General features: G+C 39.7%; 1 non-coding gene across 1 annotated transcript; it reads right to left on the bottom strand.

Annotated features, from left to right (window-relative positions):
* Nucleotides 1-7,319: 7,319 nt before the first annotated feature.
* LOC132541541 (U6 spliceosomal RNA) lies at nucleotides 7,320-7,426 on the bottom strand. Its single transcript, XR_009552687.1, has one exon. It is a non-coding gene; the product is annotated as a U6 spliceosomal RNA (small nuclear RNA).
* Between the last annotated feature and the right edge of the window lie 805 nt (nucleotides 7,427-8,231).

Here is an 8,231-nt window from a genome sequence, read left to right on the forward strand (position 1 = left end):
ACTGCGAGCTCAAACCTACAGGGATGCAGAGGTTACATATGCCCCTCAGCTGAACATGGGCTCCAGATCAAACCAGTGGGGTTTATAGTTAACAATATTTATATACTTTTCCCATATTTGGGAGCTCCTCTCTTTCCGGATCTAGCTTTCTAGCCCTTTTTCCATCCATGACATCATCTCCCCAGACAATAACTTTCGCCCACCTTCAAGTTAGCTCTCGGGCTCAGACAAAAATTAGTAAAGTCATGAGCCCCTTGGGATATGCTTAAAATAGACCTTCTTGCTTTTTTCAAAATGGAGACCCCCAAATCTCATCTGCTCTATTCTTCCCTTTAGATTCCTGATTATTAAACAATTTATTCTGCTTTATATCTTAGTGCTTTTTCAGCCACCAAGTTGCAGATGCTACCGTGATGCCAACATGACTTCCCTGGGCAGACTTCACCAATGTGTCCTGACACTCTACCTCTCCAGAGCCCTGACCCACTAGGGAAAAATAGAAACACAATGGGAGTATGGATCAAGCTGCCAGTCCACATTTCCAGTGGAGAAGGAATTACAGAAGCCAGGCTTTTCACCTTCTGTACCCCATAATGATCCTGGGTCTAAACTCCCAGATGGGATAAAGAATAGGAAAGCTTCCATTGGAGGGGATGGTATATGGAGCTATAGTGGGAACTGTGTGGAATTGTACCCCTCTTACCCTACAATCTGGTTGATCATTATAAAATTAATTTTTAAAAAATGAATGACTCTACCTGCAGGGGGGAAGCTTCACAAGTAGTGAAGCAAGGCTGCAGGTGTCTCTCTGTCTCTCCTTCACTATTTCCCCTGTCTCCTCTCAAGTTCTGTCTCTAATAAAACGTAAATAAAAATATTTAAGTAAAAAATGAATGTTGGTGTGTCATCTTTCCATCTCTCTCTGCCTCTCATCTATCTGAAAACAAAAGTCACTTTAAGGTAGGTAAAAACTCTATGACAAAACAGAGATTATATAATTATATCTTTTTCTTCAAATTATATAACCATAGCTACATGGCTAAAACAATAAACCGAGTAGATGCAGGGTCCCTGGTCCCGGCAATATTTATGTGCTGCTAACCAGCAAGAAATTGATCTTAATTTCTCAGAACAGGGAACATTTCGTTTTATTTGCCTAAATACTATATCTACTATGTGTAACTCTGTTAGGAGATGTGTCATCTAAAGTGGAACTAAATAGTCCCACGTGCTAGGAAAGATCTCACCAGATCTGAGGAGCTGGGAGGTTGACAGCTCAGGCTCAGTATCTCTGGCAAAAGTCTGAAGAATTCAGTAACAGCAGAACATAGGGAGGCAGCACCAGTAGCGCGTGGGTATGGTTGAGGTCAGCAATCAAACTCGTTACTTAAACAGAAGAGGAAATATTCCATGATGGATCTTTGACAAGGAAAGTAAAAACAATCATAAGGAAACAAAGATGAAGTTTCACACTGACATTTTGTCCTTCAGTTTTCGGTCACAGTTGTTATACATCCACTATGCTCACACTTAAGTGCTTTAATTTCTTACTCTTAACGATTGCACCATTATTCAACCAATCATTATTATTCATGTGGAAAGTACACACTGATGAATGATTCGAACATCTAAGTGAAAATTTATTATTCACTTGATTCTGGTGTCTCTTATCTATAAGCAGATGTACGAAGAAGAAATCAGCAAGACAAATCCACTTGTTTTAAGGTTTAAATGATATTTATGGTGAAACTGAAGCAATAACTCAACTGATACATCAGGTTTACAATGCCTGAGGTTCCTGGTTCAATCCCAGGAGCTGCGTGTAACAAAGTGGCACTCTAGTTTGTCTCTTTGCCTTAGTTTGTAAAGTTCTCTCTCATATGAATTAATAAAATAAATCTTTTAAAAGTTAAAAACATATATATTTTTTCATGCCTGAGGCTCCAAAGTCCCAGGTTCATTTCCAGCCACAACAATAAACCAGAGCTGAGCAATCCTCTGACCTCTCTGTCTCTTTCTATCACTCTCTCCTCCACCACCACTCCTCCCCTTTCTCTCTCAGTATCTCCCTCTCATTAAAATAAAATACATTAAACATTTTAAAGATAAATAATACTCATGAACAACACTGTACTAGGTTTCTATACACAAAACCATTCATAGAATAAAATTATTTTTATTTGATCTGGGGTCCATGTTCAGCTTAGGAATCTCTGCATCCCTGTAGATCTGAGCTCACATTCTGTGGTCATGAGTAGGAACATTCCAAGCTGCCCCAATATCAGAACCCATCTTCCTCAGGTGTAGCATAGAGTATATTGTCCAACCTCCCTTCGGAGGATGGAACATTCTCTACTGTTGTTGATCCAACCTGAGGCTAAGGTCCTACAGGGCCCACAAAGGGGTCTGTTGTGTTGTTCCTGATAGATATGAGGAGTAAAAATGGAGAGAGGGATTTATTTGAGGTCTAGGCCCATCATGTCTGTTTGGGAATCTCAGGACTCCCTGATTGGGGCCGCAGCTGATGGAGTGGCCTGACAGTGACTAAAGAGTCATTAAAGTATGCCAGTTTCTTGCCCTTATTCAGCTTTTGAAGTCCTTGCTTTGATAAGATTAGCTTTGGAGTGAGTGAGGGAAGTGTTATAGGAAGTAGGTGAGGAGGGTATCTAAGTTTAAGTAGACACTATTTCATTATGAACTTTATACTGACTCATTGCAGACTATTGTGTATTTTTGCTTTCAGGTATATATTTTGCCCTAATTTATGGATACATGTGGACCTATGCTGTATCTCCCAGGACCTAGTCTATATCTAGGTTTTGGGACTTTGTTAGGAAGTAAGCCATCTGGAATGGAATTAGAGTATACTATGAAAGGAAAGGTCTCACCGGAGTAATGAGGGTGAAGGGTTGACATTCCATGCCTGATGTCTCTGGACACAGTCTGAAGTGAAGCTTGTTGAGGTGGTACTCATTGCGTTGATTAAGTTAGTATCAGCAGATGCAATATCATTTGGTACGAACTGAGAGAAGCATGCTGGAAAAAAAAAATCGATGGGGTTTACAGTCAACAATATTTATACACCTTTCCGATATTTGGAAGCTACTCTCTTCCCTGATCCAGCTTTCTGGTCCTTTTTCCAGCCATGATTTCATCTCACCAGACAATAACTTGGATCCACCTGCATATCAGATTTCAGAAATTTCAGAAAGAAGGAAAAGAAGAAAAAAAAATACTAGTACAACCACAGGCCCTTTGGAATAAACTAAAATATACCTACTAGCTATCTACAAAACGAGGACATCCCCCACCCAACTCTTCATCTGCACTATTCCAACCTTTATGATTAGTCAACAATTTGTTTGGCTTTGAGTTAACTCTCTTTTCAGCCACTAGGTTCTAGATGCTACCATGATGCCAAACAGACTTCCCTGGAAAGATAACCCTACCAATGTGTCCTGGAGCTCAAATTCCCCAGAACTCTGCCCCAGTAAGGAAAGAGAGAGGAAGCCTAGGAGTATGGATCAACCTGTTAACGCCCATGTTCAGCAGGGAAGCAATTACAGAAGCCAGACCTTCCACCTTTGGCACCTCATAATGACAGTGGGCCCATACTCCCAAAAGGATAAAGAATAGGAAAACCATCAGGGGAGGAGATTGGATACAGAGTTCTGGTGGTGGGAATTGTGTGGAGTTGTACCCCTCTTATTTTATGATTTTGTCACTGTTTCCTTTTTATGAATAAAATAAAAGAGAAAGAAAGGAAGGAAGGAAGGAAGGAAGGAAGGAAGGAAGGAAGGAAGGAAGGAAGAAAAGGAAAGGAAAGGAAAGGAAAGGAAAGAAAAGAAAAGAAAAGAAAAGAAAAGAAAAGAAAAGAAAAGAAAAGAAAAGAACAAAATTATTTTCTACCATGTTGACCCTTAATAATCCAGGATTAAGAGTAAATGGAGAAATAGCCAGTTTGACAGATAAAAAGAATACAGCAGTTTAGTCCTTGTGAGGAAGGCACAATTTTAGCAATCTCTTAGTAAATAGCGCCACCATGTGGTATATCATTTCAAAGGCCACTTCAATGTTAATACAATTGGTATGTTCACAACTGCTCTATAAACCACTATTTCCTCCAATAAAATGGTGAAAGTTATAATAAAATTGAATGGTATCTTTATGCAAAATAATAGCAATATTTTCTCCACAATGCAGAATTTTTAAACTATCTTACAGGTAATATTTAGTTGGGTGTGTACTCACTAGATTTTATGCAAACAATATTTTTGCTCGCTAAATATTATATATCTATAAATATCTTCAAATAATTTACTTGCTTTCAGATAAAAATCTTTCTTTTACATCTGAATATATGTCAATGAAAAGAGAAACAAAAAAAGTGGAAACCTGTCTCCCCAGACAATAATAGGATTCATCTGCATATCAGATTTCAGGCTCAGCCAAAAAAAAAAAAAAAACACTAGTATAGCTACAGGCCCTTTTATACATAACTAAAACATTCCTACTAGCTATCTACAAAATGGAGGCCCCTCCCCCCCCCCAACGCTTCACCTGCACTATTCCAGCCTTTAGGTTCATGATTAGTCAACAATTTGTTTGGCTTTGTATATTAACTCTCTTTTCAGCCACCAGGTTCCGGATGCTAGCAGGATGCTACCAGACTTCCCTGGACAGACAACCCCACCAATGTGCCTTGGAGCTCTGCTTCCCCAGAGCCCTTCCCCACTAAGGAAAAAGAGAGACAGGCTGGGAGTATGGATCAACCTGTCAATGTCCATGTTCAGCGGGAAAGCAATTACAGAAGACAGACCTTCCACCTTCTGCATCCCAGTAATCTTGGGTCCATACTCCCAGAAGATTAAAGAATAGGAAAGCTATCAGGGGAGGGGTTGTTATACGAAGGTCTGGTGGTGTGAAGCTGTCCTATGGTTTTGTCAATGTTTCCTGTTTATAAATTAAAATTTTTTTAAAAAGCATGAACTATCTTTTTAGAACAACTTTCAATTTGATGTAAAAAGATTACTTAGAATATGGTTTAAAACAATTATATTTTGACCTAACTACTGAATTTGTTCATATTTGTTCATATTTGACATATATGTTCAGACCAGAAAGACAGCCCACCAGGTAGGTATGTGCCTTATCGTACGCAAGCCAACTCCAGCAAAATGTGGGAGATCTTATGGCACTGGAGGAATTTCTAGTACTTTTGTGTCTCTCCATCAATGTCTCATCTTTTGAACGTGTTTGAATAAGCAGCACAGGTAGTGAAACCCCACCTGTACACGACCTTCACGCATATGTACTTCCCTTCCTCTTGTTCTGGGATTGATCCCAGATTTTACGTTAACATCAAATTAACAAGCACACTAGCAAGAAAAAAAGAAGCTATGAAAAGAGTACATAATTATTACCTACATAAAATAAAATTAATTTAAATACCTACAGAAAAGATAAAGTACAGCTATATATGTTTTATTTGAAAAATCATTTTTTTGAGATCTCTTACTTCTTTTTTAGTTGTCTCTAATTCATCCTCAATCTTGCTAATTCTGTCTTCAGCCTCATTGATTCTATTCTCTCGGCCCTCTACTGTTTTCTGGAGTTCATCTATTTTGTTGCCCTGCTCTGATACTGTTTTAGCTTGTTCAGCTAGTTGCATTCTTAGCTCAGCGATTTCAGCTTTCAGCTCTCTAATAACCATGAGATAATTAGTATTTTCTTCCATATTCTCATTTGCTGTTGCTGTATTTCTGATTACAATTTTTTCAAATTCTTTACTCACTCCTGTTATTATTTCCTTAGCTAATGTTTGGATGTTGAACTCATTATTTTGTGCTTCACCCTCTGGAGGACTTTTAGCTGGACTCTTGTCCTGGTTCGATTCTCCAATATTTTTTTTTTCATTTTTTTTTATTTAAGAAAGTATTAATTAACAAAACCATAGGGTAGGAGGGGTACAATTCCACACAATTCCCACCACCCATTCTCCATATCCCACCCCCTCCCCTGATAGCTTTCCCATTCTCTATCCCTCTGGGAGCATGGACCCAGGGTCATTGTGGGTTGCAGAAGGTAGATGGTCTGGCTTCTGTAATTGCTTCCCCGCTGAACATGGGAGTTGACTGGTCGGTCCATACTCCCAGTCTGCCTCTCTCTTTCCCTAGTAGGGTGGGTCTCTGGGGAAGCTGAGCTCCAGGACACATTCAGTCTAGGGAAGCCTGGCCGGCATCCTGATGGCATCTGGAACCTAGTGACTGAAAAGAGAGTTAACATACGAAGCCAAACAAATTGTTGAGCAATCATGGACCCAAAGCTTGGAATAGTGGAGAGGAAGTGTTAGGGGGATACTCACTGCAAACTCTAGTGTGCTTCTGCTTTCAGGTATATATTTTGCAGTAGTTTACGGATACGTGTGAACATAAGCTCTCTCTCACAGAAACTGGTGTATATCTAGGTTTTGGGACTTTGTTAGAAAGTGAACCACCTGAGATGGAATTAGAGTATACTATGAAAGGAAAGGTCTCACCCGAGTAATGAAGCTGAAGGGTTGTCATTCCACACATGTAGTCTCTGGACACAGTCTGAAGTGAAGCATGTTGAGGTGGCAATCGTTGTGTTGGTTAGGTTGTGATCAGCAGATGCAATATTATTTGATATGGATTGGGAGAGGCATATGGGAAAGTGGGCCCTATCCAAGGGTTCCAGGACTGAGGGAAGTAGAGGCTCTATAGTGGAGATGTGAGGTTCCTGCTGTCTTAGGGTTCAAAAAGACAATCGATAGTTAATGTTATCATCGCATTATTTGGTAATTGGGTTAACTTTGAAAAGTCCTTTTGTTATGGTTTGCTGTACAGTACCCAGTATCTTGTATATAGCTGTGCTATTGGTTGCTTCTGATCTACTTGGTCTAGGCTTTTGAGAGAGTCTGCATATCAATTACACTGCATATATTGAGAAAAGATTCACTTTGTGTTTTGAAAAACTTCGAGACATACAATTATTTTTCCCCCTCTCATATTAATCAACTACTGATTTATATGTCTACATTTTGCTAGGAGTGTACATAAACACCATTCCTACCACCAAAAGACTGTGACCCATCGCTCCCACCCACTCCCACCCCCCACTGGCCCAGGAAGCTGCATGTCTGCCCCTCACCACAGGGTTTTTACTTTGGTGCCCTACTTACAATTTGGTCAGGTCCTGCTTTTAGTTTCCCTTTCAGATCTTCTTCCTCAACTTCTGTTGATGAGTGGGATCATCCCATACTCATCTTTATCTTTCTGACTTAGCTCACTTAACATAATAAAAATATGGAACGCTTCACGAATTTGCGTGTCATCCTTGCACAGGGGCCATGCTAATTTTCTCTGTATTGTTCCAATTTTAGTATATGTGCTACCGAAGCGAGCACAATTCCCCAATATTTTTTCTTGTTGTTTTAACCATTGGCGTATTGCACCAAAGTAAAAGACTCTGGGGTGGGTGGGTGGGGAGAATACAGGTCCATGAAGGATGATAAATGACATAGTGGGGGTTGTATTGTTAAATGGGAAACTGGGGAATGTTATGCATGTACAAACTATTGTATTTACTGTTGAATGTAAAACATTAATTCCCCAATAAAGAAATAAATTAAAAAGAAAAAAGAAAAAGAAAAAGAAAACTTTACACTAAAGAGGTCCCAGAGTTGAGCAGTGTTCTTCTATCCATATGCCACAAAAATAAATACATTAAAAAAATTCTTTTTTAATTTTATGAATTATTTAGTAATATTTGACAAGACTGTGGGATAAGAGGGGTACAATTTCATACAGTTCCCACCATCAGAGTTCTGTATCCCATCCCCTCCACTGGAAGCTATCCCTCTGGGACTATGGACCAAAATTCTTTTTTTAATTTTTTTTCCTTGCCATGCAGGCTTTTAAAATTATGTTTATTTATTTGTTGGATAGAAACAGTCAGAAATTGAGAGGGGGGGAGTGATAGGGACAGAGACAGAAAGACGCCTGCAGCACTGCTTCACCTCTCCGCAAAGCTTTCCCTGCAGGTGGGGACCAGGGGCTCCAACCTGGGTCCTTGTGCACTGTAACATGTGCACTCAACCAGGTGCACCACCATCTGGCCTTTGGACCAAAATTCTTTATGGGGTGCAGAAGGTGGGAGTTCTGGCTTCTTTAATTGTTTCTCTGGTGAATATGGGCATTGGCAGGTCGAGC

This window comes from Erinaceus europaeus, chromosome 11, assembly GCF_950295315.1.
Source record: "Erinaceus europaeus chromosome 11, mEriEur2.1, whole genome shotgun sequence".
Classification (NCBI taxonomy): Eukaryota; Metazoa; Chordata; class Mammalia; order Eulipotyphla; family Erinaceidae; genus Erinaceus; species Erinaceus europaeus.